This window comes from Limulus polyphemus, unplaced genomic scaffold (genome assembly GCF_000517525.1).
Source record: "Limulus polyphemus unplaced genomic scaffold, Limulus_polyphemus-2.1.2 Scaffold3597, whole genome shotgun sequence".
Classification (NCBI taxonomy): domain Eukaryota; kingdom Metazoa; phylum Arthropoda; class Merostomata; order Xiphosura; family Limulidae; genus Limulus; species Limulus polyphemus.
In genome coordinates this window covers 26,977-40,276 of record NW_013669207.1, presented here as the reverse complement: position 1 = coordinate 40,276, position 13,300 = coordinate 26,977, and the positions used below count along the sequence as shown (strand labels likewise).

The 13,300-nt window shown below is 31.8% G+C and overlaps 1 pseudogene; it reads right to left on the bottom strand.

The window, feature by feature from the left end:
- LOC106469658 overlaps nt 1-13,300 on the bottom strand; it is a 42,611-nt pseudogene that overhangs the window by 5,055 nt on the left and 24,256 nt on the right.

Below are 13,300 nucleotides of genomic sequence, written 5' to 3'. Positions count from 1 at the left end.
CAGCTAGTCAATAGCACCCACTGTCAACTCTTGTCTGATCAAATAGTAAGATTTGAGTGACTCCATGACCCCAAAGTGTGGAGCAGGATCTTAAAGCAAAGATGCGTGAACTTGGACTACTGAATTCACAGTCCTGCATGCTAACTACTAGGCCACACCCAACTAAATTATCATTAACTGGTGTGTTAAATCTGCTTTTCTGTCATCTTTATCATGACATGAAATGTGTTAAACTGTGTATGATGATGTTCTACTTTTAAGAAAACTTACCTTCTGGAGTAAATCAGATGGTGAGTGTGCCTGTATTCCAACCTCTGCCATTCGAGCCTTCAGAAGTGAAACACTGTCTTCACTAAGAACCTGAATGTGTTTCTCCAGTTGGGACACTTTCAAGCTCAGATTAGTCTTTCGTACCTTGCAAATAAATGTTAGTTTTTTAATTGAGATTGTTTTGCTAGAGTAATATTGCAGTTACTTACAAAAGAAAAATCTCGACATATTAAAAACTTAAATACAACAATCTTCTGTTAAATTCTTTTAAGTCACAATTTAAAAAAAAAAGAACTTATCCCAGAAAAGCATAACTATAAAATTACACACATAATGCCTACAAATGGAGCCACACACTTAAACTGGCATATCAATTGGGCTATTTTATTATGGTTATAAGTACTTGGAAAACAAAACATTATTTTAAATCAACATGCACTGAAAAACAACTATGGCGATATATTAAACATTTTTATGAGTACTGAAACCCTTGATCTGAGGAGTAATGAATTCCTAAGTAACTTCAAACTCAGGATATAATTTCAAAATACACCAAAGTATCCAAAGAGCTTTTACCTTTTCTTTTTCAATTTGATTTTTCAGGTCATCTTTGTACCCTGGAGTTTTAATTTTTTGTAGAAAACGTAAAAAAGTATCTTGTACTGGTCAAGCAGTTGCTGCAGGGCAGGTGGGATTTCTGTCGAAGTATAGGAAAGGGCAGTGTTAGCTGGATTCACAACCAATGTATCCAGTTTTTGGTCAATGCATCCAGGAGCAGGTTCGGAACGTCCAACTGCTGTATACAATAAATTATCTCCTCATAATTAAAAGGTTCATAAACACTAATCTTACAAATTATTATGTCATAAACTATAGAAATCAATTCTTCTTTATAGATGATCAAATAAAATAATATAAACATTAATATAAATTAAAAGTATGGATCTTTTTAAGTTATTTAAGACTAGAATAGGTAAAATACATAATAATAATATAATTAAAATTGTTCACGAAGCACACACACACACAAGCAGCTCGTGGGTAATGTAATTCGATAGCATAACGTGAGCTGCACGTTCCCGGAGTGATTTACAACTTATAATGGCGTGGATAGCAGTTAGACACAGTTCAAAGAGCAATAAAACAATAAAATTTAATTATAAATAGTTATATAATGATACAAACTTAAAGCTACTTAGAATAAACGAAATAGTTTCAGGTTACAATTTGAAGTCATACTAGAAAGAAAAGAAGGTTTATTTTTATTTTTGATGGTTACAAGGTCGGACGAATTGACCGATCCCCATTTTGAGTAGAGAAAATAACATATAAACTATAAAGATTTAGTGAAAAAAAAACGTTTGAAATGCATTTAGGAGGTTTTAGGGATTACACAAAGGAAATTTGATATGATGAAAAGTATTTATAATTTTAACATGATCAACCCCATGTCGGAAGAGTTAAGAGAATGTTTGTTTGAAGAACCCAAAATATCTTTTTGATTCATAAGAAATGGGCTTTTGGTTCCTTTTTGAAAAAAAAAAGGGCAAAAAAAAGAAAGCAAATTAATTTAAGGTTATTGATAGCATAAAATAATGTTTTTACATAAAACAATGCATTGTAACTATAGTTATTTTACAGTAAAACCACAATACTGTAATTACACACATTTGGATCTTCAGATATTTACTTTTAAAATTAATAATTCAAAAAATCCTTTTAATTACTTCTCAAAACCTTAAACACTATTTCAATGTTTTGAATCTTCTTTTAAAGCAGAAGTGACCAAACACCACACTTGACACTGACTAATTCAGAAACTTCAAAATTTGTTTGTTAATTACAGCTAATAATTTCAAATGCTATTTTTTTACATTTAAAATAACACAACTCTAAAGTACTGGAACACATTCCAAGAGTTTTTAGTTTTACAAAAGTCAAAAATTTTAGACACTAATCACCACCACCTTACCTCCACTGGATGTACTCAGAACAGTTTGTTTGTGAAGAAGATCTAATCCATTGAAATTTAGAGCTTTACGGGGTTTCGTCTTGACTAGGCCTTTCTTAGGCCGCCCAGGCTTCTTCTTCTGTCTGCTTGTTTTCACTAGTCTCTGTTGCCGTTGCCTAACTGGAGGCCTTCCTACAGGCCTTTTAAGTGGTTCTGGGGAAACAAAGTACTGTATAAGCAACTGTGAATTTACAAAAAACATAACATCAACTCAACAGAATACTATATTTAGATCTTATTTTGTGAAAAATGAGCTTGAAACGTTGTATGAGTTTAATATCCAACTGCATATTTCACTGAAAACACACCATAGCATAGAGGTATAATGTATATAATGTTTTTCATAAAAATGCTTGGAAAGAGTTTCATTGATGTACCAACTGTGTTAGGCAAGCGAGACTTGTGCCACCACAGAACATGACACTGAAAACGTATTCATACAATGTACACAATTTTTATTTGTTTGTTGAATTTCACACAGAGCTGCTCGAACATTATATGTGATAACCGTCCCTAATTTTTCAAGTGACAGACCAGAGGGAAGGCAAGTCATTAACTACTGTTAGCTGTTGGGCAACTCTTTACCAACAAATAGTGCAATTGACCATCACATTATAATACCCCATGGCTGAAAGAGAGATGGTGACCACTAGGCTATATACACGCAGTTACAGACAGTGTCACGTATAGAAGTGTAGGACAAAACTATGTTCACACAGAGAAAATAAGAAGAAAATGAAGAGCAGAGGGTAACAATATATCAGGAGAGAAGTTGTAATAAAATATAAAAACAAGTATTCAAATTCGCACAAAGGATGGATTAAGGATGGAGATGTCAAAAGCCTAAGACAGAACAAAAGATAAAAGTTGCTACTCACCTACAGTAACAAATAACCCTCATAATCCAGTGGATAGAATTTTATAATTCTTCCAATAATTAAGAATATTCTTCACAACTATCCTTCTTGTGACAACATGCTACTGTTGCAACAAGCCACTAAAAACATTCAAGTGAAACACAAAAAATTAAATCTCTATATTGACGAATAATTCAAAACATTGTCTTCCTGCCACATTTCAACGTGAAACTGATCAAATATAAGATACTCTTATACTATTTTGGCACTTGCGTATAAAGTTAAAATCATAAATAATATTCAACGTTAAACTGGTACACAATTAAAAACATGTTATTTAGGCCTACCTATGGCTTTCAAAAAGTTGACGACTCTACATGTTTCCTGATGATGACGTTGTAACGTCGAAACATGTAGAGTTGTCAACTTTTTGAAGGCCTTAGGTAGGCCTAAATAGCATGTTTTTAATTGTGTACCAGTAGCATGTTTTTAATTGTGTACCAGTTTAACGTTGAATATTATTTATGATTTTAAGATATTCTTATTAGCTTGTTTTACCAGTTTTTGACTTACTAATATCAACAGATGCTGATTAGTGGTAAAGAGTCATATGCATGTTTAACATTTACAGTAAAGTTATGACAACCTTATTTCATTTGCTGTCACGGTTAGAAATTTACAGAACCACTTACGTCTAGTTACTTTAATATTTATTATTACCATTAGATACTAATACCTGTAACAGTAATAATAATAATAAAAATTAGTAGCTAGACCTATTTGATCGTATAGGCTACTAACTATAACAAAGATACACAAGTATAACTGAATAACTTTATGAATCATTTTCATCACCAGGTGACAACTGTTACATAGAAGACATTCTATTAGTTTATAGTAGTTCAAAGGTTATGTTTAGCCACAACCAGAAACATGTACCACGCTACCTAAGGTTTATCTGTGCTAGCCGTCCCTAAAGTGAAAGCAAGTAGTTAGCAATACAAAGTTCGCTACTCTAACTAAATGTTCGCATTTGGTAGTCAGTCTTGTAATGACCCCAAAATCAGTTTTAAAGTAATGGAACATTGCCTCATAGGTTCATAGAGACCATGGCACACTGACTATTAGGTCACACCCAGCCATATGAAAGATAAGAGACATGCATTTGGCCCTTCACAACATGAGGTATACATTTTAATACAGAATTAAAATACACACCATTTTCTTCATTACTGTCCTGTCCACTAGTATTACTAGTTAACACTTTATTCTGACTATTGCACCAAGCTGACCAGGCTTTCCTAGTGGTCGGTCCAAAAATCACTGTATCTTCTTTGCTCAGATCCTTGGATTCATTGGAAGAAGAGTCCATCAGGAAGTGGCTAATAGAAGTGTTTTTACATTTCCTGGCACGAGAGTTTCCCCCTTCCTCGTCCTAAAGCCAAAAAAAAAAAGTGATTTCTTTCAACACAGAAATTGTCTTCTCTATACTATAGCTTCATCGGTACTTATATATTATAAAGAACATAGCAAAGCAGTTACAAACAAACCTTTTAGGCATTCCTTTATCAAACTAAGTCTGCTTACAAAGAAACTTAAATAACTCATCATTATTTTTGAATGAGGATACACTGTATTGAATGCGTTTTTGAAGTACTCTTCATTTAATAAAATAGACATCTTTATGTACAGCAATTTAGGGTTAAAAGTTACTGTATAAATGCAGAATGTTTGTGAAATATTGGAAATCCAACAAATGCAAAATTGTTACAGAATCAATCTAACTGCAGTTATGGTCTTTTTTCCTCTTAATTTGTTTATCTATCACACACTTCTTATTTTGAGCCACAATGAGAAATATATAAAAAAATCTTCAGCAGTTAAGTTGTTTTTATAACAATTTAAGATTAAATTACTATCTTAGTCTTGTTGTACATGAAAATGAACCATATAATGAAACATTAACAAACTGAAAGTAAGGTTAATATGTATCTGTAAGTTTCTCTCTTTATTACCACAATACTCTTTTAAATCGAAATAAACTCATTTTTCCTTACATTTTATATGATACTAATAGTACAGATTTTTCTCACAGTATGTGATAGATAATTCAACGAAAACATATTCAGTCTGCTCCTAGAAAAAAATTGACTATTTTCTTGATATTAATTGATTTTTTCATAATTTCTATTGATTGATAATTTTACATGATACTAATCAATTAATCACCAAGGTCTATATGGAAAATATATAAGGACAGAATACATGGGACTTCCTGTCTGATTCTAACCAAAGCAGCAATCTTAATTTGTCAGTTTGTCTAAATTATGTCATATATTTTGTTGTGAAGTAGTAATTTCATATGGTGTTTCTCACAACTACAAATTCTGTTGGAGGTGAGTATCCAGGAGTAGGACCGGCTTCCTAGTTTGGGACACGGGGTGAGCATGTTTTGGCGGGACGGGGATTCGAACCCGCGACCCGCAGATTGCGAGTCGAGCACCCTAACCACCTGGCCATGCCGGGCCTTTTTGTGAAGTGGAGGACTGATTTGGTTATTCATTCACGTTTTAATACACAAGCAAGTCATCAAGACTCAACACAAGGGTATATATATGTGTCTAATTAATCATCATCTGTATCATCTTCACAACATCAACAGACCTTAAACTTCACAGACTTAAACCAGTTCATCAGTATCTGTGATGAATCAGTTCATCCATGATGAGTAGCTGGTTAAAGAAATTTCAAACTGTGATACCACACTTTCTAATAAAGGCCCTGGAATTTAATAAAGAAAAGTGTACAGCAATGATTCTGAACAGCAACCACAGAAAAAAAAACTTTCTAATTTCTAATGGCTCCAATTCTTACCCTGAGTTTTGGATTCTTCAGCCTCTGGAAATAATGTTCCAACTGAAACCAAAAAATTACAGTTGTTATAACAACACAACACTCCTACACAACTATCAAATTTTAGGGAATTTTATTTTCACTTGATGGGATGGTTCTACTTTTCTCTAATGAATGTCTTTTCATGGACACTAACAGATAAGTTAAATATGTATCATAACAAGAATTATAAAAAACGTTCAATGTAAAAATTATAAACAGGTTTTAAAATTGTAGAACTTGTACTAATACTGTTAATACAAGGTTTTTTGTGAGCTGCTTTTTTTTTAATTAAGAAAAGAAAAAAAAAACTATAGTTCCGACAAATGTTCAAAGTCACAAAAATCAAACTGGATCTTAATCTACTTATAAATCAATCGTTAAGTGGACAGTAAATGAGAAGAAGTTTCATTCCCTGTTCACGTGAAACAAAAACCATAATTACATATTCTGTTGGAGTGTACGATAAAAAAACACGATTCAGCAGCAAAAATAAAGATGATGATTTCACAGCTTAACTGATTCACCATCAGCTTTAAAACATTTGATGAATTTTGAGATTTGAAATAGGTTCAACATCTTTACATGAAGTGTAATTATATTTTACATTTACTGAAATATGGTTTTTAAACTTTCCCAGCTTGCAAGAGATTTTAATTAGTCAGAATAGCTTGTATTAAGGAAAAGTTAAAGCAACACAGAGATGAAAGAGGTCTGTCTTTTCACGGAATGACGGGAAGGATGGTCTGTGGATGTTTCCCTCTTAACCAATACTGGCTGAAGCTCTGATGCCTGGATCCAGGGACTTCTATTTGTATTTTACAACTGTTTACATGGAGGTCTAAAGTAAAATAGAGTGGACAATCGTGATTCCATAGTCACCTTAGTTCGATCTATTGTGTGTACAAAATACGAAACAGGTTTTCCCGTCCAAGAAACTGAACCTTTTAATGGGGTAATTTCTTTCACGTGCATAATGGTTCCAATATCTGAAATCAAAAAATCCATATTCATCTCATCGCAATATATACAGGTTGAACATACAAAATCTCATCAACTAGGGGCCACTGCTGTTCCCTTTGTACATTTACAAAAATCCAAATTAGTCTTTCAAAAAGAATAAGAAGGCACATAGTATAAAACCATATGGATGAGTGAGATCAAAGGATAATCGAGTAAAGATACTAGTCTCGTAGTTGTTAATACCATTTACAATTTATTAATTTGAACAGAAACAGAAAAAAATATTAAATGACCACCATATGCAAAACTAAAGGAGAAACTTTTGAAAACAAAGTATAGCACTTCAACTAACAAAAAATGTTAAACAGCTACAAAGTATAGCACTTCAACTAACAAAAAATGTTAAACAGCTACAATAAATTCAAACCAACTCTGGATATTCACAAGGTTTGAACAACATGACGTTCAAATTAGAATTTTCTTAAAGAAGTCAAAATTGAAATTGGGCAGGATTTGAATCCACAATTCTCCCAACTAATCACGTTATATGTATCAAGTTTGGCTGCCACATCTGGAATGCTACAAATTCTAATTCTGGTTAGAATAGAACATCAGTACACAAGTTCTAAGCTTAACAAGCAGATTGGCATAGCCCAAGCTGAGTCCTAACATATTTCATCCTTAATAACCAATGAAGTGAAAACTGTGATTTTCAGCAGTTGACACGTGGCGGCAAAACTCACTAAAGCATCTCCTCCAATAGCATAGTTGCATGTTTCAATGAGATTAACCTGAATTTTTACTTCTTCAGAAAAGATTTTTGATGCAAACAAAGTTACTAAATTAATTAGAAAAACAAAAACAACAAAAACATTGCACAGAAAAAAATAAAACAGCTCAATTGAAGAAAAAATATTAATAGCACACTAACAAGAAAGAATGTGGAGCATGTAAAATTCTTATAAATAAATTCCATGTTCTTAAGGCCTTCAAATTCTTTTCCCTTAAAATATTTTATCAAAAATCACACTTTTGAGGAGCAATTGTTTTATACATAAATATTCTTGTTTTGTTACGTACCACTCATAGTTCTGTCTGTAATACGAAAGTTAAGAGGACAGAATGCTTTTGAAGAAACAATCCTAGCACCATCTCTAAGGTCAGCAAACCTTTCTTTCAACTGAGAAGAGAGAAGTTCAAGTTGATTAACAAAATATTGAAAATAATCAATTTTAAATCAAAAGAATTCAGTCTAAATTTTTAATATTAACAACACTAGATAGGAAAAAATTAAAGAGAGCAAATTTTATCTTATTAACAAGTACTTATCTTAATATTGACTAAAGTATACCCTTTATTAAGCTACCATGCGGCCAGTTTCATATTCATACTTAACTGAACAATATTTCTCCATATTAACCTGTCTGCCAAACATCTGTGGTTGTATTGATTTTATTGTATTTCTGGATGTGCTGTTTTCGTTAACTGATGTGATATCTTGATAACTGACTGTAAACTTTAGAATTCTAGATGTAATGATCTTGATAACTGACTGTTAACTTTAGAATTCTAGATGCAATGACCTTGATAACTGACTGTCAACTTTAGAATTCCAGATGTAATGATCTTAATAACTGACTGTCAACTTTAGAATTCTAGATGTAATGATCTTGATAGCTGACTGTTAACTTTAGATTTCTGGAAGTCCTGATATTAATAAATGATAGATTATTGCTGGAAAACTATGGATTAAAATGAAAAGAAATAAGAGTAAAATTAAATAGTTCTTAAAACATGTACCAACAGATTCTGAATAATACATTAATATTAATAAAAACCATTTAAATCCTTGGTCACTGAACCAAGTCTCATGTTAAAAGTTGTTTAACCTTCTAGATTTGTACCATCTTTCATTCACTAAAAATTGCTTCAGACTATGCTACTGCAGTCATTTCAAACTCAAAAATCTATAAATGTAAAATTTTAGACATCATATAAGAAAATTTTGTTTTAGTTTAAAGACCTAGCAAACCTTACAGAAATGCTGACAAAATCCTAAAATATATTTTAACACCTGATTATAAACAAAAACTGCATTTTTATTAGATATTTTCACTATGAGTACATGTAACAAAAGATAATACCAAACTATCAGGATTCACTCTTGTTTTAAGTTCACTCTTCACCCTGAAATCATCTTTAGTTAACATCACATACACAAAACAAAGTTCAATCATACTCTTTCAAATGATTTGTTTTAGTTACAATCGTATGTACAAATAGAAATTCACTCTCATTCTGAGATCATTTGTTCTTTTACCATTTCTTATACAAATCAAGGTTCTGAAATCATTTGTTTTAGTCAACATCGCATACATAGACGAGATTCAATCTCACTCTCTGAAATAAATAAATCATGCACCAATGTTTAGTATTTTAAAAAGCAACAAAAAGGACAGAATAAAGCAAAATGCAGTTTAATTGAACCTGGATAAACATTAAACTAATCATTTTCTTCAATGGGTACATACCATGTGATCCACAGTAGGGCCGAAAGCAAAATTGTTGACAAAGACTAGCCTATAAAAGTATTTGTTATCAATACTTTGAAAATTACTATTAGTTTAATTAATAAATAAATAAATAAAATTCAAAACAATTATTAACAATTAAATGATAATTTCAAAGTGTGGAAATGAAACAAACAAAGAGAAAGTATATACAGATTTGCTTCCTACCATTATGTTAAGCAATTTTATTAACATAATTAATTTTTAAACACTCGGTACAAAAAACACTATAATAAGTAAAAGAAAAAAATACATTTAATAATATAATAACTACATACATAATAATTTTTTTTTACTGGGTGTTAAGGGCTAAGTGGCCAAGGATCAGGAATAGTAATTCATAATTTAGAACTGCTAACCAATTTGTTTCTTTGTTCAATTTTGCTGAGGACTATCTGAGCTGGCCATCTCTAATTTCAAGGTGATAGACTAAAGAGAAGGCAGCTAGTTAACACCATCCACTGCCAGCTCTTGGGTTACTCTTTACCAATGAATAGTGAGATTGACCATCACATTATAATGTCCCCACAGCTGAAAGACTAACCAGATGAGAAGCAGCAGCAGCAATTACAACCTAACTGGCTACTTTTAATCACACAACGAGAAAGCTAATCCTCTTAATCATGGAGCAGTGCAACTTTACTATACAACTTAACTTTAAAAACTCTTATACAGTTAGAAACAAGGTTGAAAGCAGTTATATTACTGATACTTCATAATAAAAAATATTTGTTTAATTTCTTTTTTTGGAAAACACCCATCTCTGCCTCAGAATATTATGGTAATTTCCATATTAAACCTAATAACTGATTGATTGTATATGTTTTAACAAAAGGCAATATACATATATACTATTTTTCTTTTTTTCAATGTTTGTTCAGGCATTTATGTGTTTATATTCTAACAGGAATTAATACCTGATAAGTTCTACAAATATTTTATATAAAAATATAGAACCTACGTAGCATTGACGATTGTATCCCTGTGCTCGTTTGTGAGGAAGTCACCCTTGACGAGCTTGTGTTCTCCGTAGCTCTTCCCATACCACTTCATCCAGAATCTAAAGTTCTTCTCCATTGCCTATGTAATATTTAAAACATTAAATTTTTATTTTGCAAACTAAAGTGTAGAGAAATGGTTACCTGCAAGTAACACTTGCCAAATGTTTTGATTTGTTGACAAAAATATATTAAACTTGATAAAGAAAAAAAAAACTTCTACGTATAATACATTTTGTGCAAAATTAGTTGTTTTTTTCTACCCACAGAAAGTCTACTGGACCTTTTTTTTCTTATGTTTGTTTACTTCAGAAAAAGATGTGAAAAAAAGTTTCTTTTTATTGAAATCAGATTCTTATTAACATGTAGAATTTAAAAAGAAACTACAAGTTTTGTAAAAATTATAGAAAGGAATTCACTTTAAGAACAACATCTTCTCTTTTCTCTGCAATACACCCTTTAAAACTTTTCTAACTGAACTTGTATTCAAATCAACCTGTAAAGGATTCGTTTACGATGGAAGAGAGGTGAAAAGCTGCTAAAACAGCAGGTAAGCAAGCATCATGTGGTCGGATGAGCACCTATTTCAACTCAAGATTAAAATAACTGTGTCAGTTATTGATTGCTTTTGTTACAGCAAAATGTCTCCAGATGTTGGTGGGCATGTGAAGATTTAGGGTTCAGAAGTATGTATAAGGATTTAGTTTTGTTACAAAAATTAATGTCAAAAATGGTTAAAGGATGTTTGACTCAGAGAAGAAAGAATATATATAGATACACTTGCTCATATATATATATATATATATATATATATGGTGTAAATTTATTAGAACATCCCATTGCTCCTGCAGTTTTGATTTGAGACAAATTATGGATTTTTTCATTGCTCCCATGTGTTACTTTTTTTCATGGAGGTGAAGGTAGCATATAAGAAAAAAAAACAACAACAAAAAACAATCATCTAGAACAACTATTAAAGAGGGACAAGTATGTTATATAAAAATGATTCTCAGTATGCAAGTCAGTGCATTATGTGACAACCACAGCCAATATAGTCACAGTGGAATGGCATATATTGGAACTGAATTTGACATTGACAGGTAGTGTGATTCCACAGAAAACTGATTACTTTTGGGAGTAATATGAACAGCCCTTTCAAATGTAAAATATTCATAAAGATATGTTCACATTAGAGATTTAGAATTTCTAAGACAAGGAATGGAATAAAATTAAATATAGATCAACTTGGGGTGCCAGAGCCATTCAGAAAGAGACCTGCAACAAGTCATACCCCAACTATGGGAAACTATGGGTGGCATCTTGTAAAAAAAGTTAGAATTCATGAACACAAAATTAGAGGAAAAAGCTATCTACATGCAACATAATCAAGAAGAATCTCTAACAAGAGAATGCAACACAAGCAACATGATATATTCATTCAAATGTTGTATAATTCAAGCAGCTGTGGAATGCAACAGGTACTCATATTACTACATACAAAGACATATCAGTCATGCTATCAGGCCCAGAGCCTATGGATTTCTGTACAACTGGACTGATAAAATGGGCACTGGGAAACCTTTGTGTTGATACTACAGATAAATATTGGAAAGCTTAGGGAAAATGTGGGTTTCTTTGAACATGTCATCCTTATGATGAAGCCTTTTTCAACAAAAACTACAGTGTAAGTCTATTGTCAAGATGCATAACCATCAACTACAGCATAATTAGACATGACAGCATGGTCTGTAATTATATAATGAAGCTCCAAAATTGTTTTAATATAAAGAATTATCATCCTTTCACAGCCAGAGTTAAATATATGGGTGATGCTGGTATGAATAAACAAAACTGTAAAAAACGTTAGTTGTTCACTAAGTACCGTGAAGTACACATTAGACATGCAATATGGAAATCACAAACAGAAGGGGGGGGGGTCTAAATCTGAGATTTGCTGGGATACATGCTTGAAAAAAGTACCAGCTGTACTAACGAAGGGCTCTGGACACAGTTTCAAGAAAAATGAAATCAAATTACACTAGAAACGTTTAGAAGATACACTGACACAATGCTACCAAAATACTAAGCTGTTATTCAGGCTAATGGTGGGCACACTAAACTATAGGAATTGGAACTATAATAAATCCCCCAAACTTGGATCCTATTCAGCTGTGTGTGTATATATATAAAAGAAACTTCAATTTTTGAAGCTCATAATACATGGTTAAATTTGTAAATAGTACATATATATGTTTGTTGTACAATAATTGTAGTTTACCCTAATGTCTATTACAATATTTTTTTTGTCAAAGTGCACAAGTGGACAACAGAGTTAGCATTAACCTAAACATAATGGGAAGTTATTTTATTTCTGATATACTTCCTGTGAAGAAGTACAGATGCACTGGTGGTAAAAAGACCTAGGTCAGGTAACCAAAAACCCAACAGATAACAGAGTTTTCAAGAATCTCTGGTGACCTCTACTGAATATTACCAGTAAGTCATAATTTGTGTACTAATTTTATAAGCGTCTCTAATACGGTTAATTTCAGTATTATGGGTGTGAAGCTCAATAAATGAGAACTGTAGTGGTGTTCTAATAAATTTGCATATATATATATATATATATATATATATATATATATTGTTATAGAAGAAACAACGACCCAAAACTAAGTTAGTAAATTAAAATGTTACATAAAGTTAAAGACTCCCATGATACAGCTATAATGTGAATAC